The sequence below is a fragment of the Odocoileus virginianus genome, chromosome X, assembly GCF_023699985.2.
Source record: "Odocoileus virginianus isolate 20LAN1187 ecotype Illinois chromosome X, Ovbor_1.2, whole genome shotgun sequence".
NCBI classification, from domain to species: Eukaryota; Metazoa; Chordata; class Mammalia; order Artiodactyla; family Cervidae; genus Odocoileus; species Odocoileus virginianus.
This window is the reverse complement of record NC_069708.1, coordinates 36,934,119-36,960,273: the sequence shown is the minus strand read 5'-3', so window position 1 is coordinate 36,960,273 and position 26,155 is coordinate 36,934,119. Positions and strand designations below refer to the sequence as shown.

General features: G+C 38.7%; 1 long non-coding RNA gene across 1 annotated transcript; it reads right to left on the bottom strand.

Annotated features, from left to right (window-relative positions):
- Positions 1-15,976: 15,976 nt before the first annotated feature.
- Positions 15,977-24,361, bottom strand: LOC139033174 (uncharacterized). Its single transcript, XR_011485802.1, has 2 exons — positions 24,084-24,361; positions 15,977-18,414 (listed from the first exon to the last, which is right to left on the bottom strand). It is a non-coding gene; the product is annotated as an uncharacterized lncRNA (long non-coding RNA).
- Between the last annotated feature and the right edge of the window lie 1,794 nt (positions 24,362-26,155).

The window sequence follows — 26,155 nt, the reverse complement described above, 5'->3', positions numbered from 1 at the left end:
CAGCAAGTAAAAAACCACAGTTTAAACAATGAATGCTATTTTTACAACATTGTTTTTAAATGGCAATGTTGCATTGAACTTCTAGCTCTCTTTGACACTGGTTGAATATGCTTTTAATTTGGATGAAATACACCCATACTTTTTTGGTTTAAGTCTTATGCCAGTTAAAACTTTTCATGTTATCAAATGGGGGAGGGCAAGGGATGAGCTTCAAATAGCACATCTTCAGTTTTCTTTCCCAGCTGATACATTTTCAAGAATGCTTGAAGGCTCTTCAAATGACCCAAGTCTTTCTCATATCTGCAAAAACATTGGCTTAAGGTGGTGAAATCCTTTGATTTTATAGAAATGAATGGGAATGATTACAAATATATATATTTTTGTAATTTTTTTTTCATTTATTTTTATTAGTTGGAGGCTAATTACTTTACAATATTGTAGTGGTTTTTGTCATACATTAGCATGAATCAGTCATGGATTTACATGTATTCCCCATCCCGATCCCCCCTCCCACCTCCCTCTCAAATATATTTAAAAAACAAGTCAATGGTTGAGTATGTCTATAAAGTTGAATGATGATTTTCAAACACTTTGAGACTAGCTTTCATTTCCTGTTTATATCATATTATAAAGACAATACATGTTCATTGTAGACATTTTAGAAAATACAGATAAAAGAAAAACATAGCAAAAACTATCACAATATTGTAAAGCAATTATCCTCCAATTAAAATAAATTAATTTTTAAGAAAGAATACATGCAATTCCACCCCCTAATAATAATCATTCTTAACATATTAGTATATCTAGTTCCAGTCATTTATTCTGCATATTACATATATCCAGCAATACTGGGATTATACTGATGGTACATTTACAAGTCCTGCTATTTTTCTTGACAATTTATTGAAAGCATTTACCCAGGTGACCAGGGGATATTTTTTTTAAATTTATACAAGAAAAAGCAAACCTAGTACTAATGAAAATGCATTTATTCTAGAAAATTAACAAGTACCTGCTTTACATAAATATTATATATTTTTTTGCCTTACATTTATAACAAATGGCACTATTTCTTTACTTTCATGATAATAAAGTAGCTATATTTTGGATGCAAGTTACAAAGTACTTCTCCTTAATACTTCTACCTAAGTAATGTTTTTATCATCTATACTAGCAATCTATTCTAAACTTTAAAAATAAGATCATTTTAGGTATGAAAGGTCTCATATTGGGGACACCATTATGTACTTGGACCAATAATTTTTTTGAAGTCAGATTGTAATTCCAATTATTCTCTCAAGAATAAGACTTTATTTTCATTATATTGTTCTGTTTCAACCAGTTTGGGAAATTTGGAAAATGCTACCAATTCTGGATCTTTTTGTGAAATAATCAATATTCATATCTCCATTTTATCATATAATATAATGTATACAAATACCAAGACCATCATAATGAAGTACTTACTCTTGTTAGCTTAAAGTGGATAGCTCACTGTTCTGAGACACAGGTCACAGGTTTGATCTCCATTCAGATGAGTCAGTTTATATAAAAGGGAAATCTCTCTGCTGTAGGACCACCATTTTCAAATATTGTCTTGCAGTTCAATAGTAGTCACAGTGCAGAAGTCACCCAGGAGAAGATGTGGGTGGATATAGTCAACCATATATGTTGCTTAAACAGTATGAAATAATGGATGTTGGGAAGTTTCTCCTGTCCATTCCCACCCACAACTCATGCCTCTGTTGAAAGTCAATTGGTAGTAATTTATTGGAAATAACTTGGTATAAAATGGAGTTATCCATGACAAGTGTCAGTTCAGTTCAGTTCAGTTCAGTCGTTCAGTTGTGTCTGACTCTTTGCGACCCCATGAATCGCAGCACACCAGACCTCCCTGTCCATCACCAACTCCAGGAGTTTACTCAAACTCATGTCCATCGAGTCGGTGATGCCATCCAACCATCTCATCCTCTGCCATCCTCTTCTCCTCCTGCCCCCAATCCCTCCCAGCATCAGCGTCTTCTCCAATGCGTCAACTCATCGCATGAGGTGGCCAAAGTATTAGAGTTTCAGCTTCAGCATCAGCCCTTTCAATGAACACCCAGGACTGATCTCCTTGAGGATGGACTGGTTGGATCTCCTTGCAGTCCAAGGGTAAGAGGGACTAAAAGGTTGCTATAGCATAACAGCATTAGCCTAATCTCCTGCATTTGTTGTAATATTGGATGAAAGAGATCAAGGCACTAAGGAATCTCCATGCTGTCCTCTAGAGTGGCTATATTAATTTACACCCCCACCAACAGTGCAAGAGAGTTCCCTTTTCTCCACATCCTCTCCAGTATTTATTGTTTGTAGTTTGTTTGTTTGTTTTTCTGATGATGGTCATTCCAATTGGTGTGAGATGATATCTCATTGTAGTTTTGATTGCATTTCTCTAATAATGAGCAATATTGAGCATCTTTTCATGTGTTTATTGGCCATCAGTATGTCTTCTTTGGGGAAATATCTATTTAGGTATTCTGTCTTTCTTTCTCCTGGAGTATTTGTTTTTCTGATACTGAGCTGTATCAGTTGCTTATATATTTTAGAGATTAATCCTTTGTCAGTTGCTTCATTTGCAATTATTTCTCCCATTCTGCTGGTTGTTTTTGCATCTTTTTTATTGTTTCATTTGCTGTACAAAGCTTTTAAGGTAAATTAGGTCCCACTTGTTTATTTTTGTTTTTATTTCCATTGCTCTAGGAGGTGAATCAAAGAGGAACTTTCTGTGATTTATGTCCAAGAGTATACTACCTATGTTGTCCTCTAGGAGTTTTATAGATTCTGGCATTTGTGATTCCTGCCTCCTTTGTCAAAGATAGCATGCCCATGGGTACATGTGTTTCTCTCTGGGCTTTCTGTCTTGTTCCATTGGTCTGTATTTCTGGTTTTCTGACAGTACCAAACTGTCTTGATGACTACAGCTTTGTAGTATAATCTAAAGTCAGGAAGGTTGATTCCAGCAGATGTTTTTCCTTCTTAAGATTGCTTTGGCTCTTTAGGGTTTCTTGATTACCCATAAAAATTGTGAATTTTTTGTTCTAGTTCTGTAAAAAATGGTATTGGTAGTTTGATGGATATTGCATTGAATCTGTCTTTACAATTTTGATTCCTCCAATCCAAGAACATGATATATCTCTTCATCTGTTTGTGTCATCTGTGATTTCTTTCACCTACGTCTTATAGTTTTCTGTATATACAGGTCTTTTGACTCTTTGGGTAAGTTTATACTGGGTATTTTATTCTTTTTTTTTTGCAATGGTGAATGAGATTGTTTCCTCAATTACTCTGAGTTTTCATTGTTAGTGTATAGGAAGGTAAGGAATTTCTGTGCATTAATTTTATATCCTGTGACTTTACTAAATTGAATGATTAATTCTAGTAATTTTCTGATGGCATCTTTAGGGCTTTCTATGTATAGTTTCATGTCATCTGCAAATGGTGAGAGTTTTATTTCTTTTCCAATCTGGGTTCCATTTATTTCTCTGCTGTGGCTCTGACTTCCAAACTTACATTGAATAATAGTGGCAACAGTGTGAACCCTTGTATTGTTCCTGATCTTGGAGGAAATATTTTCTGTTTTTCACCATTGAGAATAATGTTTGCTGTGGGCTTGCTATATATGGCTATATTATGGTGAGGTAGGTTCTTTCTATACTGCTTTTCTGGAGAGCTTTCTATCATAGATTGGTGTTGAATTATGTTGAAGTTTTCTCTGCATCTATAGAGATATTCATATGGTTTTTATTTTTCAATTTGTTAATATGATGTATCACATTGGTTATTTTGCATATATTGAAGAATCCTTGCATTCCTGGGATAAACCCCACTTGTTCATGGTGTATAATCATTTAATGTGTTATTGAATTCTGTTTGCTAGAATTTGGCTGAGGATTCTTACATCTATGTTCATCAGTGATATTGGCCTGTAATTTTTTTTGTGTGTGTGATGTCTTTGTCTGGTTTTCGTGTCAGGGTAATTGTGATCTCAAGTGAAAGACAAGAATGAAAAAGTTGACTTAAAGCTCAACATTCAGAAAACTAAGATCATGGCATCCAGTCCCATCACTTCATGGCAAACAGATGGGGAAACAGTGGAAACAGTGGCTGACTTTATTTTTTTGGTGTCCAAAATCACTGCAGATGGTTATTGCAGCCATGAAATTAAAAGACACTTACTCCTTGAAAGGAAAGTTATGACCAACCTAGATAGCATATTAAAAAGCAGAGACATTACTTTGTCAACAAAGGTCCGTCTAGTCAAGGCTATGGTTTTTCCAGTGGTCATGTATGGATGTGAGAGTTGGACTGTAAAGAAAGCTGAGTGCCAGAGAATTGATGCTTTAGAACTGTGGTGTTGGAGAAGACTCTTGAGAGTGCCTTTGGACTGCAAGGAGATCCAACCAGTCCATCCTAAAGGAGATCAGTCCTGGTTGTTCACTAGTAGGAGTGATGTTGAAGCTGAAACTCCAATACATTGGCCACCTGATGCGAAGGGTTGACTCATTTTAAAAGACCCTGATGCTGGGAAAGATTGAGGGCAGGAGGAAAAGGGGACGACAGAGGATGAGATGGTTGGATGGCATCACTGACTCAATGCACATGAGTTTGGGTGGACTCCGGGTGTTGGTGATGGACAGGGAGGCCTGGCATGCTGTGGTTCATGGGATTGCAAAGAGCCGGACACGACTGAGCAACTGAACTGAACTGAACTGAAAATGAGTTTTTGAGTTTTCCTTCCTCTGCAATTTTTTGGGAGAGTTTGAACAGGATTGCTGTTAGCTCTTCTCTAAACATTTGGTACAATTCATTTGTGAAGCCATATGGCCCTGGGATTTGTTTGTTGGAATATTTTTGCTCACAGTTTCGATTTCAGTACTTGATTGGTCTGTTCATAATTTTTATTTCTTTCTTATTCAGTCTTGGAAGGTTGTGCTTTTCTAAAAATTTGTCCATTTCTTCTAGACTTTCAATTTTATTTGCCTACAGTTGCTCATAAGAGTCTTGTGTTTCTTTATACTTCTGCATTGTATGTTGTAACTTTTTTTTTTCATTTCTAATCTTATTGATTTGAGTTTAAGCCCTTTTTTCTTCATGAGTCTGCCTCACGGTTTGTTGATTTTGTTTACCTTCTCAAAGAACCAGTTTTTAGTTTTATTGATCTTTGCTACTGTTTGTAAGAGCTGGGCCATAAAGAAGGCAGAACATCAAAGAATTGATGCCTTCAAACTGTGGTGCTGGAGAAGATTCCTGAGAGTCCGTTGGACAGCAAGGAGATCAAACCAGTCAATCTTAGGGGAGATCAACACTGAATACTCATTGTAAGGACTGAAACTGAAGCTGAAGCTCCAGTATCTTGGGCATCTGATGCAAACAGACAATTTGCTGGATAAGTCCCTGATGCTGGGAAAGATTAAGGGCAGAAGTAGAAGCAGATGTCAGAGGGTGAGATGGCTGGGTAGCATCACTGATGCAATGAACATGAGACTAGGCAAACTCTGGGAGATGGTGAGGGACAGGGAGATCTGGTGTGCTGCATTCCATGGAATTGCAAAGAGTTGGACATGACTGGGTGACAAATAACAAAAACATTGTTTCTGTCATTTCTTTTTAGTGTATTTCTTCTCTGATCTTTATGATTTCATGTCTTTCTCTAATTTTGGTAGTTTTTGTTCTCTTGCCTTAGGTATAAGGTTAGGTTGTTTATTTGCTGTTTTTCTTATTTCTTGGGGTAGACTTGTGTTGTTATAAACTTCCCTCTTAGCACTGCTTTTACTGCATCCCATAGGTTTTAAGTTGTCATGTTTTCATTGTAATTTTTCTAGGTATCACTTTATTAATATTCCTTCTTTGAGTTCTTCATGACCTTTTGGTTATTTACAATCAAATTGTTTTGCCTTGTGCTTTTTTGCAGTTTTTTTTGTTTGTTTCCTGTGATTGATATCTGATCTTATAGCATTGTGGTGATAAAAAGTGCTTGATACAATATAAATTTTCTTAGATTTACCTAGGCTTGATTTGTGACCCAACATGTGATCTGTCTTGGAGAATGTGCCCCGTGGACCTGAGAAAAAGTGAATTATATTGCTTTTGGATGAAATATCCTCTAAATATCAATTAGGTACTTCTGATCTGCTAAATTATTTAAGTCTTCTGTTTCCTTATGAATTTTATGTCTGGATGATGTGTCCATTGGTGTGAATGGGGCATTACAATCCCCCACTCTTATTGTGTTACAGTTGATTTCCTCTATTATAACTGTTAGCATTTGCCTTATGTATTGAGGTGCTCCTATGTTGGGATTTAAAAAAAAAGAAAGGAGAGATAAGAAAGTCTTTCTAAGTGATCAATGCAAAGAAATAAAGGAAAATAACTGAATGGGAAAGACTAGAGAGCTCTTCAAGAAAATTAGAGATAGAAAGGGAACATTTCATGCAAAGATGGCTCAATAAAGGGCAGAAACAGTATAACCTAACAGAAGCAGAAGATATAAAGAAGAGGTGGCAAGAATACACAGAAGAACTATACAACAAAGATCTTCATGATCCAGATAACCATAATGGTGTGATCACTCACCTAGAGTCAGACATCCTGGAGTGTGAAGTCAAGTGGGCCTTAGGAAGCATCACTACAAACAAAGCTAGTGGGGGAGGGGATGGAATTCCAGTTGAGCTATTTCAAATCCTAAGAGATGCTGCTGCTAATGTGCTAAACTCAGTATGCCAGCAAATTTGGAAAACTCAGCAGTGGCCACAGGACTTGAAAAGGTCAGTTTTCATTCCAATGCCAATGTTAGACAATGCCAAAGAATGTTCAAACTACTGCACAACTGCACTCCTCTCAGATGCTAGCAAAGTAGTGCTCAAAATTCTCCAAGCTAGGCTTCAACAGCACACGAATTGAGAAATTCTGACATTCAAGCTGGATATAGAAAAGGCAGAGGAACCAGAGATCAACTTGCCAACATCTGTTGGATAATATAAAAAGCAAGAAAATTCCAGAAAATCATCTACTTTTGCTTCATTGACTACATGAAAGCCTTTGACTATGTGTATCACAATGAATTATTGAAAATTCTTAAAGATATGGGAATATCAGACTGCTTTACCTGCCTCCTGAGAAATCTGTATGCAGGTCAAGAAGCAACAGTTAGAAACCAACATGGAACAATGGACTAGTTCAAAATTGGGAAATGAGTATTCCAAGGCTGTATATTGTCACCCTGAATATTTAACTTACATGCAGAGTACATCATGAGAAATGCTGGGCGGGAAGAAGCTCAAGTTGGAATCAATATGACAGGGAGAAATATCAATGACCTCAGATAGGCAGATGACACCACCCTCATGGCAGAAAGCAAAGAGGAACTAAAGAGCTTCTTGATGAAAGTGAAAGAGGAGAGTGAAAAAGCTGGCTTAAAACACAATACTCAAAACAATGAAGATCATGGCATCTGGTCCAATCACTTCATGCAAATATATGGGGGAACAATGGAAAAAGTGACAGACTTTACCTTCTTGGGCTCCAAAATCACTGCACATGGTGACTGCAGCCACAAAATTAAAAGACTCTTGCTCCTCAGAAGAAAGGCTGTGACCAAACTAGACAGCATTTGAAAAAGCAGAGAGACATTACTTTGCCATCAAAGGTCTGTTTAGTGAAAGCCATGGCTTTTCCAGTGGTCATGTATGGATGTGAGAGTTGGACCATAAAGAAAGCTGAGTGCTGAAGAATCGATGCTTTTGAACTGTGGTATTGGAGAAGACACTTGAGAGACCCTTGGACAGCCAGGATGTCAATCCATTCAATCCTAAAGAAAATCAGTACTGAATATTCATTGGAAGAACTGATGCTGAAGCTGAAATTCCAATACTTTGGTCACCTGATGCAAAGAACTGACTCCTTGGAAAAGACCGTGATTCTGGGAAAGATTGAAGGCAGGAAAAGAAAAGGATGACAGAGGATGAGATGGTTGGATTGCATTACCGACTCCACTGACATCAGTTTGAGCAAGCTCGAGGAATTGGTGATGGACAGAGAAGCCTGGCATGCTGCAGTCCATGGAGTTGCAAAGAGTTGGACATGACTGAGTAACTGAACTAAACTTATGTGGGTGCATATATATTTATAATTATTATATCTTCTTTTTGGATTGATTCCTTGATCATTGTGTAGTCTCTTTCCTTATCTCTTTTAATCAGTTCAGTTCAGTCACTCAGTCATGTCCAACTCTTTGTGACCCCATGAACTACAGCACACCAGGCCTCCCTGTCCATCAACAACTCTCAGAGTTCACCCAAACTCATGTCCATTGAGTCAGTGATGCATCCAACCATCTCATCATCTGTTGTCCCCTTCTCCTCCTGTCCTCAATGTTTCCCACCATCAGGGTCTTTTCAAATGAGTCAGCTCTTTGCATCAGGTGGCCGAAGTATTGGAGTTTCAGCTTCAACATCAGTCCTTCTGAAAGGTTGTTGATGAACAACAAAAGACGCTGGGATTCTTAGCCTCCAGAGGAGAAGAATTAAATCCGGGGCCAGAAACAAGGCTTGATCGCTCAGAGCTTTTGTGTAAAGCGTGCCGGCTGTGACGGACCACGCAGAAGCATGGCCATGAAGAGCCACCCCTCGCCCAAGGTCAGGGGTAGTGACCTAGAGCTCCAGGATGTGACAGCACAGGAGCGGCGGCCAAGAGGAGCTTCCCAAGGTCCGAGGTAAGGGCAGCGGCCGAGAAGAGCTACCACACCCCCGAGGTCAATGGCGGCGGCCGAGAAGAGCTACCCCACTTCCACGGAGTGGCTGCTGCACGGATGCAGGAGGGCCGAGAGGAGCTACTCCACGTTCAAGGTCAGGAAGGGCAGCAGTGAGAAGATACCCCTCGTCCAAGGCAAGGAGCAGCAGCTGCGCTTTGCTGGAGCAGCCGTAAAGAAATACCCACGTCCAAGGTAAGAGAGACCCAAGCAAGATGGTAGGTGTTGTGAGAGGGCATCAGAGGGCAGACACACTAAAGCCATAATCACAGAAAACTAGCCAATCTGATCACAGGAACAGAGTCTTGTCTAACTCAAAGAAACGAAGCCATGCCTTGTGGGGCCACCCAAGACAGTCCGGTAATGGTGGAGAGGTCTGACAGAATGTGGTCCACTGGAGAACGGAATGGCAAACCACTTCAGTATTCTTGCCTTGAGAACCCCATGAACAGTATGAGAAAGCAAAATGATAGGATACTGAAAGTGGAACTCCCCAGGTTGGTAGGTGCCCAATATTCTACTAGAGATCAGTGGAGAAATAACTCCAGAAAGAATGAAGGGATGGAGCCAAAACAAAAACAATACCCTGTTGTGGATGGGACTGGTGATAGAAGCAAGGTCTGATGCTGTAAACAGCAATATTGCATAGGAACCTGGAATGTTAGGTCCATGAATCAAGGCAAATTGGAAGTGGTCAAACAGGAGATGGCAAGAGTGAATGTCGACATTCTAGGAATCAGCGAGCCAAAATGGACTGGAATGGGTGAATTTAACTCACATAACAATTTTATCTACTACTGTGGGCAGGAATCCCTTAGAAGAAATGGGGGAGCCATCATAGTCAACAGGAGTCTGAAATGCAGTACTTGGATGCAATCTCAAAAATGAAAGAATGATCTCTGTTTGTTTCCAAGCCAAACCATTCAATACCATGGTAATTCAAGCCTATGCCCCAACCAGTAACACTGAAGAAGCTGAAGCTGAATGGTTCTATGAAGACCTACAAGACCTCTTAGAAGTAACACGCAAAAAAGATGTCCTTTTCATTATAGGGGACTGGAATGCAAAAGTAGGAAGTCAAGAAACACCTGGAGTAACAGGCAAATTTGGCCTTGGAGTAAGGAATGAAGCAGGGCAAAGGCTAATAGAGTTTTGCCAAGAGAACGCACTGGTCATAGCAAACACCCTCTTCCAACAACACAAGAGAAGACTCTACACATGGACGTCACCAGATGGTCAACACTGAAATCAGATTGATTAAATTCTTTGCAGCAAAAGATGGAGAAGCTCTATAAAGTTAGCAAAAACAAAACGAGGAGCTGACTGTGGCTCATGAACTCCTTATTGCCAAATTCAGACTCAAACTGTAGAAACTAGGGATAACAACTAGACCATTCAGGTATGATATAAATCAAATCCCTTATAACTATACAGTGGAAGTGAGCAATAGATTTAAGGGACTAGATCTGATAGACAGAGAGCCTGATGAACTATGGACGGAGGTTCATGACATTGTACAGGAGACAGGGATCAAGACTATCCCCATGGGAAAAAAAAATGCAAAAAGGCAAAATGATTGTCTGAGGAGGCCTTACAAATAGCTGTGAAATGAAGAGAAGATAAAAGCAAAGGAAAAAAGGAAAGATATTCCCGTTTGAATGCAAAGTTCCAAAGAAGAGCCAGGAGAGATAAGAAATCTTTCCTCAGAGATCAATACAAAGAAATAGAGGAAAACAACAGAATGGGAAGGACTAGAGATCTCTTCAAGAAAATTAGAGATACCAAGGGAACATTTTATGCAAAAATGGGCTCAATAAAAGACAGAAATGGTATGGACCTAACAGAAGCAGAAGGTAGTAAGAAGAGGTGGCAAGAATACACAGAAGAACTGTACAAAAAATATCTTCATGAGCCAGATAATCACAGTGGTGTGATCACTCACCTAGAGCCAGACATCCTGGAATGTGAAGTCAACTGGGCCTTAGAAAACATGACTACGAGCAAAGCTAGTGGAGGTGATGGAATTCCACTTGAGCTATTTCAAACCTTGAAAGATGATGCTGTGAAAGTGCTGCACTCAATAGGCCAGCAAATTTGGAAAACTCAGCAGTGGCCACAGGACTGGAAAAGGTCAGTTTTCGCTGCAGTCCCTAAGAAAGGCAATCCCAAAGAATGCTCAAACTACCACACAATTTCACTCATCTCACATGTTAATAAGGTAATGATCAAAATTCTCCAAGCCAGGCTTCAGCAATACATGAACCGAGAACTTCCAGATGTTCAAGCTGGTTTTAGAAAAGGCAGAGGAACCAGAGATCAAATTGCCAACATCCACTGGATCTTCGAAAAAGCAAGAGAGTTCCAGAAAAACATCTATTTCTGCTTTATTGACTATGCCAAAGCCTTTGACTGTGTGGATCACAATAAACTGTGGAAAATTCTGAAGGAGGTGGGAACGCCAGACCACCTGACCTGCCTCTTGAGAAACCTGTATGCAGGTCAGGAAGCAACACTTAGAACTGGGCATGGAACAACAGACTGATTCCAAATAGGAAAAGGAGTACATCAAGGCTGTATAGTGTCACCCTGCTTATTTAACTTCTATGCAAAGTACATCATGAGAAACGCTGGGCTGGATGAAGCACAAGCTAGAATCAAGATTGCTCGGAGAAATATCAATAACCTCATATATGCAGATGACACTACCCTTATGGCAGAAAGTGAAGAGGAACTGAAAAGCCTCTTGATGAATGTGAAAGAGGAGAGTGGAAAAGTTGGCTTAAAGCTCCACATTCAGAAAACTAAGATCATGGCATCTGGTCCCAGCACCTCATGGGAAATAGCTGGGGAAACACTGAAAACAGTGTCAGACTTTATTTTTTGGGGCTCCAAAATCACTGCAGATGGTGACTGCAGCCATGAAATTAAAAGACGCTTACTCCTGGGAAGGAAAGTTATGACCAACCTAGGTAGCATATTAAAAAGCAGAGACATTACTTTGCCAACAAATGTCCATCTGGTCAAGGCTATGGTTTCTCCAGTGGTCATGTATGGATGTGAGAGCTGGACGGTGAAGAAAGCTGAGCACCGAAGGATTGATGCTTTTGAACTGTGGTGTTGGAGAAGACTATTGAGAGTCCCTTGGACTGCAAAGAGATCCAACCAGTCCATCCTGAAGGAGATCAGTCCTGGGTGTTCATTGGAAGGACTGATGTTGAAGCTGAAACTCCAATACTTTGGCCACCTCATGCGAAGAGTTGACTCAGTGGAAAAGACACTGATGCTGGGAGGGATTGGGGGCAGGAGGAGAAGAGGATGGCAGAAGTTGAGATGGCTGGATGGCATCACTGACTCTATGTACATGAGTTTGAGTAAACTCCCGGAGTTTGTGATGGCCAGGGAGGCCTGGCGGGCTGTGATTCATGAGGTTGCAAAGAGTCGGACATGACTGAGTGACTGAACTGAAGTGAAAGTATAAAAGGGATAGAGAAAGCTTCTGACATAGACATCTGAAGAGGGCAGAAAGAGTACCCACCAGTACTAGCAATGGTGTTATATACTCTTCAATTATTTATTACAATGAATAAAAAGAATGTCCTGACTATGGAAAGATCTTACTAGACCCACTCCCACAATCCACATTTCAACATAACAGGATTAGCCAGAAGGCCCTCAGGAAGGAAAAACTGTCCTCAAGCAAGATACGTCCCTGCTATATAATCCTTAACACAGTCCAAACTGAGTTGTTAGTTGTGTTATCATCAGGTCCAGGCTTAAATATAAAAACGTTTTATGGGACAATGACTAAGGAATGTAGAGGAAAAAAATGTTTTCCCTTTCCTCCTCCTTAAGAATTCCAGACCCCTATATCCTTGGGTACCCCAGGACTTCTTATCAAGGTACCTAGCAATTGACTCTCTCACTTCCAATGAACACCCAGAACTGATCTCCTTTAGGATGGACTGGTTGAATCTCCTCGCAGTCCGAGGGACTCTCAAGAGTCTTCTCCTTTATCACAGTTCAAAAGCATCAGTTCTTTGACACGAAGCTTTCTTTGTAGTCCAACTCACATCCATACATGACTACTGGAAAAACCATAGCCTTGACTAGATGGACCTTTGTTCACAAAGTAATGGTTCTGCTTTTTAATATGCTATCTAGGTTGGTAACAACTTTCCTGCCAAGGAGTAAGACTCTTAATTTCATGGCTGCAGTCACCATTTGTAATGATTTTGGAGCCCCCCAAAATAAAGTCTGACACTGTTTCCCCATTTATTTGCCATGAAGTAATGGGACCAGATTCCATGATCTTAGTTTTCTGAATGTTGAGCTTTAAGTCAACTCTTCCACTCTCCTCTTTCACTTTCATCAAGAGGCTCTTCAGTTCTTTTTCACTTTCTGCCATAAGGGTGGTGTCATCTGTATATCTGAGGTTATTTATATTTCTCCCAGCAATCTTGGTTTTAGCTTCTGCATCATCCAGCCCAGCGTTTCTCATGATGTACTCTGCATAGAAGTTAAATAAGCAGCATGACAATATACAGCCTTGACGTATGCCTTTTCCTATTTGGAGCCAGTCTGTTGTTCCGTGTCCAGGTCTAACTGTTGCTTCCTGACCTGCATACAGTTTTCTCAAGAGGCAGGTCAGGTTGTCTGGTATTCCCATCTCTTTCAGAATTTTCCACAGTTTACAGTGATCCACAGAGTCAAAGGCTTTGGCGTAGTCAATAAAGCAGAAATAGATGTTTTCTCTGGAACTCTCTTGCTTTTTGATGATCCACTGGATGTTTGCAGTTTGATTTCTGGTTCTTCTGCCTTTTCTAAAACCAGTTTGAGCATCTGGAATTTCACGCTTCACTTATTGCTAAAGCCTGTCTTGGAGAATTTTGAGCATTATTTTACTAGTGTGTGAGATGAGTACAATTGTTTGGTAGTTTGAGTATTTTTTGGCATTGGCTTTCTTTGGGGTTGGAATGAAAACCGACATTTTCCAGTCCTGTGGCCACTGCTGAGTCTTCCAAATTTGCTGACACACTGAGTGCGGCACTTTCACAGCATCATCTTTCAGGATTTGAAATAGCTCAACTGGAATTCCACCACCTCCACTAGCTTTGTTTTTAGTGATGCTTTCTAAGGCCCACTTCACTTCACATTCCAGGATGTCTGGATCTAGGTAAGTGATCACACCATCGTGATTATCTGGGCTGTGAAGATCTTTTTTGTACAGTTCTTCTGTGTTTTCTTGCCACCTCTTCTTAATATCTTCTGCTTCTGTTAAATCCATAGCATTTCTGTCCTTTATTGAACCCATCTTCACATGGAATATTCCCTTGGTATTTCTAATTTTCTTGAAGAGATCTCTTAGTCTTTCCCATTCTATTGTATTCCTCTATTTATTTGCATTGATCACTTAAGAAGGGTTTCTTTTCTCTTTTAATAGTCTTTATTTTAAAGTTTATTTTTTCTGATACGAGTTTTGCTATTCCTGCTTTCTTTGGATTTCCACTTACATAGAATTTCTCTTCCCAGCTCCCCAGTTTTAGTCTGTATCTTTCCTTAGGTTTTATGTGTGTCTCTTGTAGATAGGATAGCTTGTTGCTGTTGTTTTCATTCACTAAGTCATGTCTGCCTGCTTGTGACCCCATGACCATAACCTGCCAGGCTTTTCTGTCCATGGGATATCCCAGGCAAGAGTACTGGAGTGGGTTGCCATTTCCTTCTCCAGGTGATCTTCCCAATCTAGAACTCAAACCCACATTCCCTGCATTGGCAGGTGAATTCTGTACCACAGAGCCACCATGGAAGCTCAGATAGTGTATATCAGGATCTTGATTTTGTATCAATTCAACCAGTCTGTGTCTTTTGTTGAAGCATTTAAACCATTTACATTTTAGGTAATTATTGATATGTCTGATCTCCTTATTTTTTACTTTATTATTTTGGGAGATTTTTTTGGTAGGTCTTTTCTTTCTTTTGTAGTTCTTGTCTAGAGAAGTTTCTTTAACATTTGTTTTACAGCTGGTTTGATGGTGCTTAATTCTCTTACCTTTCACTTATGTATAAAGCTTTTGATTTCTCCACAGAATCTGAATGAGATCTTTGCTTGGTAGAGTAATCTTGGTTGTAGTTTTTTTCCTTTCATCATTTAAAGTATATCCTGCCATTCCTTCTTGGCCTGTGGAGTTTCAGCTGAAAGATCAACTGTTAACCTTATAGGGAATCCCTTTGCATGTTATTTGTTGCTTTTTCCTTGCTTCTTTTCATACGTGTTCTTTGTGTTTATTTTTTGTTAGTTTGATTAGTATGTGTCTTGTCATGTTTCTCTTTTGGTTTATTATGTATGGAAATATGGGCTTCCTGGATTTGGATGGATATTTCCTTTCCCTTGTTAATGATATTTTTTACTATAATCTTCTCAAATATTTTTCACACCTTGTCTTTCTGTCTTTTTCTTCTGGGACCCCTAAAATTCAAATATTGGTGTGCTTCGTGACCCAGAGGTCTCTGGGGCTTTCCTCTTTTTTTTCTTGGTTTTTCTTTATTATGCTCTGCTTCAGTTATTTGCACCATTCTGTCTTTTATTCTTTTGCTTCAGTTATTTTGCTACTGGTTCCCTCTATTGTATGTTTTATTTCAGTTATTGTGTTGTTCATTGCTGAATGTCTATTTTTATTTCTTCTAGGTCCGTGTTAAACACTTCTTTCATCTTCTCAGTCTCCGCCTCCTTTCTGTTTATCTATACCTGTATTATTTTGGATCATCTTTACTATCATTACAATGAATTCTTTTTTTTCAGGTAGACTGCTTATCTCCTCTACATTTGTTTGTTCTGGTGTGTTTTTACTAGGCTCCTTTATCTTATGTATGCTTCTTCTTTTTTTCTTTTTCACTTTGTTTAATTTACTGTGTTTAGGGTCTCCTTTGTGCAGGCTGAAGATCATAGTTCGTCTGAAGTTGTGAAGTCTGCCCCCAGTGGGTGGAGTTGGATCAGTGGCTTGTAAAGGTTTCCTGGTGGGGTGGATTTGTGTCTGTGTTCTGTTGGGTGGAGTTGAATCTTGTCTTTCAGTGTTACATCCAATGGCATCTTTTGGCATATCTGTGAACTTAGTATTGTCAAGACCAGCTCAACAAGCAGGGTTTCTGAAAGCGTGATATGGCGAGAGAATGAGAAACGAGACACAAGAATTCAGAGAAAAATGAGGATCAGAGGACCAACACTGCTCCAGGGTGAAGGTGCTGAAACTGAATCCAAGCCAGCTTTATTATGCTTTCAGCCGTGAATGAAAGAATATGCTGGGAGTTAAACTATAACTCATGTGGCCTTCAGGGCCAAAGAACAAAATGATCATTAACCACTGAGTAATTAGGAAACAGTAATCAATAACAAATCAGTAACTAAGACTAATATTCTTATCTATAGATTTTCCACCAGATACGTAAAACATGTGACTCTGAGACTCCAGTTGAGAAACAGTCTGAGGTCGATTTTCCAACCCCAGGATCATATCTTGTTTTCAAGATTATGAACTGTTCCCTCTGAACTTGTTCCAAGAGTTTCATGCCTTATAGCATCCAGTTTATCAGGAATTATACATTTATTTTGCAGCCCTTGCTATGGCCTGCTTTTCTTTTATTCTTCCTGTCTCCTATATCTCCCCCTTTTTGATTTTGCACGTGATGAGAAATAGTGAGAAATGCTAGTTGCTGTTGTCAGTTTCATTGTCTCTTGATCATTCTTCTCCAGACTATACAGAAACACAAACACATAATTAATAGCACTCCCATAACCAGAGCAATTCCATATCCAAATGTCTTGATCTGTTTTAAGGGATTAAGACAAGAAAGATTATCAGCAACAGTATCAAGAAAATATGATCCAGAAATTACATCGAGATGTTTATTAAAAGCTTTTAATATATCTTGTTGTAGATTTTGAATATCTACAGAAATATCACCTTGGTTCAATAGGTGCTGTTTAACTTTATCTTAATTGAATTGTGTCTTATTATATTTGAAAGCTGTTATACAAAAGGAAGTATAGTTCCAATCACATTTTAGTCTCACCTGTTTTTGTAAACTGACTAGTTGATCTCTTAACAAAATAACAGATTGTTGAAGGTTGGTCACTTGGGAGGCCAACCTTCTATCATTTTTTTGTTGAGTGGTCCAAAGGACATAGGCATCTTTATGTCATTCTTGTAAAAAATGAACTGTTTGCACAGATTTATGAAGAGCCATTCCAGCTACGACTGCCATAGTTGTAATAGCAATAATGCCTAAGATGGCAGCAATTAAGCAGTCCCAGAAAATGTTTAACATGTTTAAGATTTTTCAATATTTCTTCAATAACATATAATGTAGGGCTTTCTTGCCAAGGTCATTGTAAATCAACTGGAGCCCATATGCCAGTTCTGGTTTTAAGAATGTAAATACTCTGCCAACTTTCATTAAAAGGAATGGTATTATTTATACATGTATAAAATGAACAGTTAATATATGTTACTAATCCTCAAATTGAGATCATATTTTGCTGGTCCGATCATAAAAACAAAAGGAATTCTTACACAAGTCTGGGTAGTGTGGGTAGAGTTTTTTTGTAAAATTAAAGGTAGCTTTTGGGTCATTTAAAATATATTCAGTATATCGTCCCTTCCAAGCAATTAATTCTTTTAGTGCTGTGGGTATTTTCCATATTTCATCATTAATAGGATAATGATCTAAATGAGGCACAGGGGGAGCTAATCCTACCCCATGCCATATGAGGGGTTGACTACCATAAGTACTAATTGTCTTATCATTATATAACCATGGGGAAGACACTTTAGATTCTGTTAGTTTAGGGGTTCCTCGGGGTCCCCAATCGATAATGGAGCCTTCTGCAACATTTAATAATAAGGACCTTCTGATCCTTTACATAATTTTCATCTTAACCAATTTTCAATACCAGGGCTAGTTTCAGCAACACAATCAAGAAGGTCAGGTGGATTCATAATGCTGGAAATTTCCTCTTTTTCCAAAAAATTAAGAGCAGTTAACAGAAGGAAGGAAGTCTTATCCTCATTTGATTCTTTGACAACTGAGAGCCACTTTTGATATCCTGTTTTAAGACATATACTTCCAAAACGAATACAAATAGGAGTGGCATCAAATCCAATAGTATGATTCATCAATTGACAACCTTCTTCTTCCTCTTCAATCGGAAGATTTTTATCATAAGGTCTGGGGAGCCAGGTAGAATCATTTACAAATATTGGGACTGGCGAATCTTCCCAAGTCACAGGTCTCAACAGGGGAAGATTAGGTATATAAGTCCAATAATGATGACTATCTACAGCTTGTGTACTTACCACCATGGTCAACAAAGTGACCATAGCTCAGAACAAGCTGTCTCGTATTTTTGGAAGTCTTCTTCTAAATACCATGTTCTCTGCTTCTAGAGATAGCTTCTTTATCCATCCCCAAGTTGGCAAAGGTGCCTCTTAGGTTCTTCTTGATAGAGATGGTCCAGGATTAAGGGTCAGCAGCTACATGGCTCCAACGAGGGGTTCAGACAGGTTCAAATAGGTCCTTTTCTTTCCAGAGCCAGATTTTTCTTTTTGGGATCCACTGATGTTCATTTTCTTCTGTTAAAATAAGAGCATAGCCTCGTACTTGTTTAAGTAAAATTCCCCTTTTCCAACTCTTACCGTCTTTGCATAAGACTTGCTGAGTTTGTTGTAAGGTTTCTTTTTTAGAAAGCAAATCATTACCAGCTTGATTATTTGTCCAATGTATTGTAGCTGCTGGTTCTGTATTGTCCCCTCTAATATCCAAAAAATTGAGAGCAAAAAGAGCTTTTGCTAATTTATCTTTTGGGGAATTTAGTCCTATTCCATAACTCCCCCCGCCCCCGCCTTTTTGTTTTTGTAAAGTGTTTTTTAATGTTCGATTGGCTCATTCAACTATAGCTTGTCCTTGTGGGTTATATGGAATTTCAGTGATGTGTTGATAAACCAGTCTTTAAAAAATAATTTTAATGTGTGACTTGTATAAGCTGGTCCATTATCAATTTTTATATGTTTAGGGAGCCCCATGTAAGCAAAAGCTTGTTTGAAGTGAGAAACATAGTTATTTGCAGTTTCTCCTGTGTGATGTGATGCAAATATCATTCCGGAATAAGTGTCAGTGGGCACATGGACTAGTCCAGCACTGCCAAATGTTTGGATATGTGTTACATCAGATTGCCAAATATCATTGGGAAATAATCCCCATGGGTTAACACCTTCAGGCAATGTCAGATAGAATTAACTTGTTGGCAGGAAGGACATTGAGATATGATATCTTTAGCTTGTTGATGAGTCAGTTGGAACTTATGCTATAATATTTTAACATTTAAGTGCATAAGTTCATGAAATTGTGATGGAGAAAGAAATGAAATGAGTTTAGTGTCAATAGTATTATTTCCTTGCTAAAGGTCCTGGAAGTTGTGAAAGTGGTCGAATATGAGCAATATAAAAAGAACTATTTTTATGAAGAATAGCATTTTGTAATTGATTAAACAGTTGAATAATAGGCAGGTTAGAGTTAGGTATTGTTATGGTCTCAATTAAAGAAGTAACCTTGACAGCATATTGTGAATCAAAAACAATGTTAACAGGTTCTTTAATATACAATAATACTGTGCAAATTGCTTCTAATTCAGCCTGTCGGAGAAGGCAATGGCACCCCACTCCAGAACTCTTGCCTGGAAAATCCCATGGATGGAGGAGCCTGCAGGAGGCTGCAGTCCATGGGGTCCTTAAGAGTCGGACACAGCAACTTCACTTTCACCTTTCACTTTCATGCACTGGAGAAGGAAATGGCAACCCACTTCAGTATTCCTGCCTGGAGAATCCCAGGGATGGTGAAGCCTGGTGGGCTGCCGTCTGTGGGGTCACTCAGAGTCAGATACGACTGAAGCGACTTAGCAGCAGCACAGAAGAGTATTTAGATTGCAAATCTTTTCAGTAGGACCAAAGTAACCTGTTTTGAGGTCCTTCTTTGCATCAGTAAAATAGGTGACAGCATTGTGAATAGGCTCTATTTTTGTTATTTTGGGGAGAATCAAAGCATGTTTTTTAAGAAAAACTTAGAAGTTGATCAACTTAGAAGAAGGGTAATGGCAATCAATGTTGCCAATAAAATCAGAAAGGGCTATTTGCCAATCAGTATTTTGAAAATACAAATGTTCAATTTGTGTTTTTGAAAATGGTACTACTATAGTCTTTGGATCGTAACCAGATAATTGTTGAATACGAGTTATCATCTTAAATATTAACTTGCTAACCATATCCACATAAGTAGCCAATAACTTATTTTGTTTATGAGGCAAAATGACTCATTCATTTATAGCTTCTGTTTGCCAAATTATTCCTGTAAGAGAATATGGAGTGGGCATAATTAAGGCTGTTATGGGCTAACTTAATTCTATCCTAGTCAACTGTTGATTTTGAATTGGCTGATTAATTTGTTGTATTTCTTTTTTGGCTTCAGGGGTTAAAGAGTGAGGACTGTTTTAATTCTCCTGTAATATATTAAATAGATTTTTTAAGGCATAATTAGGAATCCCTAATACTGGAAGAAGCCTGTTAATATCACCTAATAAGTTTTGAAAATCATTTAAAGTTTTTAATTGATCAGTTCAAATCTGTGGTTTTTGTGGAGATATTAAGTTTATATTTAATATAAATCCCAAATATTGATAAGAAGCTTCAGTTTGAACTTTATCTGCTGCAATAACTAAACTGTATAATTCTAAAATCTTTTGGGTTTCTAAAAATATTTGTTGAAGAATTTTTTTATCAAAGTGTGCTAATAAAATATCAATCATATATGAATAATATAGGCTTGTGGATATTTTTCTCTAATTAAACCTAAGGGCTGATTTATGAAGTGTTGACATAAGGTGGGGCTGTTCATCATTCCTTGTGGCAAGACAGTCCATTGATATAGTTGATTAGGACCCCTTTAGGATCTAATGGGATAGTGAAAAAACACTCTTTTAAATCAATGATAATAATTTCCCTTCCTTTTGGAATCATAGCAGGAGAAGGGTGTCCAGGTTGTAATGCTCCCATGGGTTCCATAACAGCATTAACTTTTCTTAAATCTGTAAGCATTTTCCATTTACCTGATTTCTTTTTAATCATAAAGACTGGTGAATTCCAAAGGCTAGTAGTTTCTACTATATGTCCTAGTTTTAATTGTTTTTCTATTAGCGTTTGTAAGGCTTCAATTTTTTCTTCTTTTTTTTCCATTTATTTTTATTAGTTGGAGGCTAATTACTTTACAATAATGTAGTGGGTTTTGTCATACATTGACATGAATCAGCCATGGATTTACATGTATTCCCCATCCCGGTCCCCCCTCCCACCTCCCTGTCCACCCAATTCTTCTGTGTCTTCCCAGTGCACCAGGCCCCAGCACTTGTCTCATGCATCCAACCTGGCATTTCTCCAAAGAAGACATACAGATGGCTAACAAACACATGAAAAGATGCTCAACATCACTCATTATCAGAGAAATGCAAATCAAAACCACAGTGAGGTACCATTACACGCCAGTCAGGGTGGCTGCTATCCAAAAGTCTACAAGCAATAAATGCTGGAAAGGGTGTGGAGAAAAGGGAACCCTCTTACACTGTTGGTGGGGATGCAAACTAGTACAGCTGCTATGGAGAACAGTGTGGAGATTTCTTAAAAAACTGGAATTAGAACTGACATATGAACCAGCAATCCCACTTCTGGGCATACACACCGAGGAAACCAATTTTTCTTTTGATAAGGACCACTAATCCACCCATATAGGTTTATTTGAAAGCCATTTTATTTTTAATGCAGCCTCCAGAACAGTGGCCCCTAGGCTAAATTTTGAGGAGTACTGGGGTGAAGTCCCATATTAGTCATAATTTGTTTTGTCTGAGACATTATGGAAGGTATTGTAATATAAGTTCCCCATTGTATAAGTAAATCACAGCCTCATAAGTTACAAGGAATATCAGCGACCAATGGTTGAAGCATAGCAGTTTGTTGATCAGGCTCCTGGCATCGCATAGGGCATGCACACTATATTGCTCATTGTTCCTATTCCAATAATAATTGTAGGAACTTATTGTGATGGCCAAGATTGAGGCCAGTGCTTAGAGGCAACGATAGAAACATCTGCCCCTGTGTCCACAAGTCCAGGGAATCACCTTCCCATAATTTCTATTTCTAACTTTGGTCTTCCATCTGTAACAAAAGTTTGCCAAAATACTTGTTTTCCAGTACTTCCAAATCCCCCTATTCTCTTTTTAGGAGAATAATTTAATTTTAGATAAGGTAATAATAACAATTGAGCAATTTGATCTCCCTTAGATATTTGATAGGGAATATTGGTTTTTAGCATTATAAGTACTTCTCCTTCAAAATCTTCATCTATTATTCCTATTTGAACTTCAACCCCTTTTAAAGTGAGACTGCTTCTTCCTATTATTAAACCAACAGTATTTTTTGGTAGGGGTCCATAGATGCCATTTGGTATTTTATATATTTCCATAGAGGGCATTACTAATAAATTTTATATGGCTGATATGTCTAATGCTGCACTCCTTGATGTTTCTGGGAGTAAGTCATGAAATGATTGTTTTCTTGAGGTTGAGCTGGGTAGCATAGGGGACTGTGTTCCAAGTGCTCACATTGTTTTTGGGGCCCTGGGTTAGGCCCCAATTCCCATTTCCTGACAAGGAAGTTCCATCTTCGTGAAATTTTGAGTTACATTGATTTGCCCAGTAATTTCCCTTTTGACATTTTGGGCATAATCCTGGAATTTTTACATCATTTTTTGTCTTTTTTGAATTTCCTCCTTTACAAACCTTTTTAATGTGTCCTAATTTTCCACATTGGTGACATTTCATATCTGTCCTTTTATTAGCCTTAGACAGTGCTTGAGCCAGAAGTTTCATTTTATATGGTTCTGACCCATATATCCTGGCAAACTTTAAGATATTCTTCTAGAGGGGAACCCTGTGCTTTGATAGGATAAATCACCTTCTTACATTCTGAGTTAGCATTGTCATAAGCAAGAACTTGCATATCTCTTAAATCAGATTGTGAGACTGTTTTATTTAAATTTTGACGTAGCCTGACAATAAAATCAACATAAGGTTCTCCATTTGACTGTTTAATTTGGGTAAATGAAATCAAGGCTTGTCTGGGTGGACTTATTATCTCCCAGGATTTTAAACATATCATTCTCACTTGAACGAGTAATAGATCATCAAATTGTAACTGAGCTTGAATGCCAAAATGTGCCCCACTACCCATTAATTGATCAAGTGTTATATCAACTGGTGGGTTGGCTGTTGCATTTCTGTGAGCTTGTTGATTTGCCTCATCTTGCCACCAGGTCCTAAACCAAAAATTCTGAGGTGGATAGGTAAATTCTGGCTATCATTTCCCAATCATAAGGAATTAACTGTTCAGCTTGTGAAATTCCCTGAATTAGTCCCATGGTATAAGGAAAATTAGTTCCATATTGGGTATAAGCCTGTTTTATCTCCTTTATGGCTTTAAATGGTATGGCATTATAATCATAATGTATTCTTCCTTGTGGGAATTGAGGATCTGGTGGGATTTGAGTTACAGCCACAGGGAGAACTAAAGCGTCTTCATCCCCCTGCAACTGTGCCATACAAACTCCCTTTTGTAAAGGCATCATTTTATTAGGCACAGTTATCTGTGGTTTAAAAGCAAATCCATCATCCCAAGGGGTTTCAGGATTGAAAGGAGGGGGCTCAACCAAAGGTGCAGTTGGCCCAGCGAGAAAGATCTGTTCTTGAATTCTACCATTCTTTGGCTCTTATTTTTCATTTTCATTGATTGTTTATTTTCCTCATCAGCTAAGTTATCATATAAATTCATTCCCTCTATTTGTCCTTGTATTTGTTCTACAGAATCCCCTGAATCCAAGGTTTCGGATTGCGGTGGTCCTAAAGCTGTGCTAATAAGATTCCCTACTGACCATACAGACAAAGGAATCTTTTCGCCGCGTTGGTAGGCACAGCGCAGGCAAAGCATAACTTCTTGCCATTCCTCATGCCTCAAAGTCCCTTTATCTGGATCTAGCCAGTAGCAATATTTTTCAATGGCAGAAAACAATTTTTTAAAAGAGGAGTGAGAAATCTCAACCCCCGAACTTTTTAACAAAGTCCTTAATACTTGCATATAGTCACTATGCTCAGAAGGATTTTGCCCCATTGTTACCCTGACTGACAAATCCGCAGCGGTCAACTTACCAACTACTTTCCTCATCCGCCGAGTTGGCTGGGTTTCCCTGCGTTCTCTGCCGCTAGGAGCTAGCCTCGCAGGCTGGATTCACTTTCGGGTCCCTGTTCGGGCATCACTTGTCGAGACCAGCTCGACAAGCAGGATTCTGAAAGTGCAATATGGCTAGAGAATGAGAAACGAGACACAAGAATTCATAAAAAAGTGAGGATCAGGGGACCAACACCGCTCCAAGGTGAAGGTGCCGAAACTGAATCCAAGCCAGCTTTATTATACTTTCAGCCGTGAATGAAAGAATATGCTGGGGAGTTAAACTATAACTCATGTGGCTTTCAGGGCCAAAGAACAAAATGATCATTAACCATTGAGTAATTAGGAAACAGTAATCAATGACAAATCAGTAACTAAGATTAATATTCTTATCTATAGATTTTCCACCAGATATGTAAAACATGTGACTCTGAGACACCAATTGAGAAACAGTCTGGGATCGGTATTCCAAACCCAGGATCATGTCTTGTTTTCAAGATTATGAACTGTTCCCTCTGAACTTGTTCCAAGAGTCTCATGCCTTATATCATCAAGTTTATCAATAATTATAAATTTCTCTTGTGGCCCTTGCTGGGGCCTGCTTTTCTTTTATTCTTCCTGTCTCCTACAAGTATGACTTTGGGTCACCTGTCTGCTAATGGGTAGGGTTGTGTTCCTGTTTTGTTAATTGGTGTGAGACATCTGGCACTGGAGCTTGCTGGCTATTGGATGAGGCCAGGTCTTGTTGTTGAGATGAAGGCCTTTGGGAAAGCTCTCTCTCTGATTAGTATTCCATGGAGTCATATATTCTCTGGTGATCCAACATCCTGGACTCAGGGCTCCCACCTCAGGGTAGAGGCCTGTGCCATTTCTGGAGCACCAAGACTCTACAAGCCACACAGCACAGAAGAAAAAGAGAAAGAAAGAAAAGAAAATCAAACAAGCATAAAAACAAAAAGTGGATAGACCAAATTCCAAGACAAATGGTAAAAGCAGCATTAAACAGACAAGAATACCCAAGGAACCTCAGTCACAAAAAGGAAAGGAGAGGGAAAAGAGAAAAGGTAAAGAATAAAAATGAACCAAAACAGAAGAGAGCAACAGAACCAGTAAGCAAACCCATAAATGGAATGAATATTATAAACTATAATCGTTAAAATACTAAGCAAGAACCATGGAGGGAAATGCAATACAGCAAAAATATAAATAGGAAAAAATAAAATAATTTTAAAACAAAAGCATTAAAACAAAGAAAAGTAAGTTTATGGATGCATGAGACAAGTGCTCGGGCCTGGTGCACTGGGAAGACCCAGAGGGATCGGGTAGAGAGGGAGGTGGGAGGGGGGATCGGGATGGGGAATACATGTAAATCCATGGCTGATTCATGTCAATGTATGACAAAACCCACTACAATATTGTAAAGTAATTAGCCTCCAACTAATAAAAATAAATGAAAAAAAAGAAAAGTAAGTTTAAAAATAAAAGAATATTTTTAAAAGAACAGTATGAAAAAGAAAAAAGACAAAAATATATAGAGTGATCGAAAGAATATTTTCCTTTGACCTCAGCTATCCTCACAACACAGTGAGCTGCAGTCAATCTGCCTACTTCAGGAAGTCCTCCAATCTCTAAGATGGTCTCTGCGCCTGCTGTAGCCACTGTGGTGTCAATTTAGATTCAGACATGGCCTTAATCCAGCTTGTATTATAGTGATAGTGGTAGTCACTCAGTCGTGTCAGACTCTTTGTGACCCCATGAACTATAGCCCACCATGTTCCTCTGTCCATGAGATTTCCTAGGCAAGAATACTAGAGTGGGCAGCCATTCACTTCTCCAGGGGATTTTCCTGACCCAGAGATCGAACCCCAGTCTCCTGCTTTGTAGGCAGTTTCTTTACCACCTGAGCTACCAGGGAAGCCCAGTTTATATTATGTTTAGTTCCAAAATCCACAGTTGCCCCCAAAGTCCACAGCCTCAAGCTACTTATGTGGATTTAATCTGCTGCTCCTGCGGCTGCATGAGAGAATTCCCTTCTTCTTCCTTGGTCACACAA